We start from the raw sequence: 3,025 nt of genomic DNA, 5'->3' as shown, positions 1-3,025 counted from the left end.
ATGTAACAACACAATTAAGCTTTGTCTGGACGACTATTCATGAGAGGTATAGATTGGTGCTTAATAAATTCTTTTTTTGCACTGCATGATTTGAGTTGTCTGGTGGGGGGAAATGAGCATTTAACGTAATCAGAGACTACAAAACACGCTCTTTTTCTGATGCAGAGCATCCCCAATATTTCCAATATCAGAGGTTTAAGGTAAAACAGATGCTAGACACGCTATGTGGTGTTGTTCCCGATCTGTCGGAACAGATATGGTCACGTGAAGCAAGAAGACCCCGTACGTCCACACCACGGTACGTTGAATAATACATATCTGCAAAAGAATTTGTCTATCATGGACCATAATCATCATTCTTGAAGCTTGGCAAGACTTCATAATTTATTAGACGACAGAATACAACGGATCTGGCTTCTCAGCCTCTTGGAAGAGTAAAAGTTGACTCAGCTTGGCTGAAGTTGGCAATACAGAACAGGGGTTTTACTACCATGAGCTAAAGTTTCCTCACCGTAGATGGTGCTTTATGTTGCAACAAATGCCTGGGCTTGCCAAAACGTCGAAGAACATCCTGTAAAAGGGGGTCGCAATCATTACCAAGCGCAATTCTTATTCGTTAAGCTTTTCACAATAACAAGACATGTTTCTTCAATTCAATTCTAATGAAGTTACTGCATCATTTGTGAACAATTCGGTTGGGTCACGACACATTCTGGAGCAAGTCCTCGAGGAAAATAAAGCTGACAGATAACCGTTATGTGTAATTTTTATTGTTAATGTATCAGACAACGTAAACATTTGCATACCGTCCAAATAAAAGCCCAAGAAGAATATCCGTGTCTAAGGAAAAAATTCTAATTACACCTTTTCGTCATGCTATCATTTGTTTTGGTAATTGACAGTACTTTCCATCGTAAGCTATTCTTGTTTAAAACAGCCAGCAACAGATAACGGCAGAAATCAATTCCATGCAATTGAATCATTGTTTTATCTATCAGAACGCCATGAAAAGTAAATGTAGAAATGATGATTGGCTAGATACGACAATCTCCGTAATTAACCCCCACCTAGCGGTCGTCGCGTGAACTATAGTGATAACAAATGTCATTTAGGTGAAACATAAATCACAAAACCCAAGACGGGTAGAATCGGCGTTTACGATAGACAATTTAATGTAGTAAGCAAAGAAAAAGAGGAAGAAAGATACCACAGAAAGCAGAATCTGTATTAGGTCACCGTGAATGTTTAATGCTGATTTTATGTTGATTTCGTTCCATGTTTATAGACTAATTTGCATTTTTCATGAGTTTTAATTAAGAAGTCATGAATTCTAATTGTAAAATGAGGGCAAAGCATTTAATTAAAAATACTGTAAATGGTTAATCAATGTACTGGAGAAAATAAACAGCCAGTGATGCGTCAAACAAATCTTTTGGTTCAATTAAATCGTGTATGGTCAATTGCATTTTGCATTTGTTTATCTATTTTTGTTTATTAGTACATGAAGGTTTATTTCCACAAATACATGTAGTAATCTAACAATAAAACACCGACCTTCTTTACATTTCATTGGAAATAAAATTGTTTTTTATTGTGTTTATATCAGAATTTTCTTTATATTTCATTGGAAATAAAAGTTTTAAACACGATTTTTTTTTTATTGTGTTTATATAAGAATTAAGGTCAGAAACTCTTACAAACTCTTTTCAAAGCTTTTGTTATGAAGCATCATTGAAACTTGAAATTATATCTCAGATTTCGTAAAGTTTTTCTGTAAGGCCCCTCTCATTCACTAGAGATATAAAACATGTCAAGTAGGAAATATAATGCCCACTTATAAAAATGGGTGACAAATACTTCAGTTCACAATCATACTGCGTATTGTTTTCGTGACTTCATCCTTACAGATGATAACAGTTTTTTTGGCTAATCCTTAGTCATTGCTCTTTAAGTTTGTTTACCTCTGATGGTGCTGTGTGATCCTGACTGATATAACAAAGTACAAAGCCCCTTAATTGTGTACGTTTGGTACATGCATATGTATCTAAATGTGGTATGCTCTTTTAATCTGTTAAAGTCAATGGTCTTTTTTGAAGTTTTATATCGTTCTTTCTTCGTGTTGCTTATCCGAAAGAATACAAAAATCGTGATTTAAACTTTTTTTGTGCCAAGAATTACTCTAGAACATGGAAACCTTTAATTTGATTTCAATGATTAAATGTAGTTGTCTACATCATCATTTTTTTATCTAACCCACTGGAGACAATACCAAAAGCAAATGTCCAAATCATTCTTTTGTTTCTTGATAAGAGTGGTCAACAAGTTCTTTGCTTACATGTATTTCCTTTTTTAGGCTAGGGCGTGGTTGAGGACTGGCTTTATGTTTTCACTTGCTTTGGCAACGTAGCTGTGTAGCTTCTTCGCCATTTTTGCAAAATGTTAAGGACCGTTATTCAATCGTGTTTTCACCCCATACACTTCCCTGCCTTATCAGTTCACGACAGTATATACAATGTACTTATAGTCTTAACTACTGTCATCCAACTCCGAGTTTAACTACTGTCATCCAACTAATAGTTAAAGTAAAATCGTGGTTTCATAATTTTATTCTTAGATAAAGATATAAAAACATGACATTAAACTTGATATTTACTCACCCTCGTGCTTTTAGTCTTTGCATAATGCAAAATGTAAATATTTCAATAACGACTTTTTTCTTCTTTATAATGCATGCATTTTCTATTAGGTTTTTAAAACTGCTTTTTCCTATAGCATTTGATTGTAGGTCGATCAAATTAACATATCGAATATTGGAAGTTCTTTTTATTCGAAGCGGGTGCCATTTCTATAGTAGCAAATATTTTCCTAATCAGTGGGGCCAACCCGATTTATCAAATCTTTTCAAAAGGAGAAGCGGCGCAAATTGTTTGCAAACATGCCTATATCCTGTTGGTCAAAGAGTGTATTGTCAATGGGTCGATGTTAGGTATTTGATCTGCAGCCAGTTCATCATTTGGGTCCTTTT

Source organism: Magallana gigas, chromosome 6 (assembly GCF_963853765.1).
Source record: "Magallana gigas chromosome 6, xbMagGiga1.1, whole genome shotgun sequence".
Classification (NCBI taxonomy): Eukaryota; Metazoa; Mollusca; class Bivalvia; order Ostreida; family Ostreidae; genus Magallana; species Magallana gigas.
The sequence above is the reverse complement of the archived record's forward strand: the minus strand, read 5'-3'. Positions refer to the sequence as shown.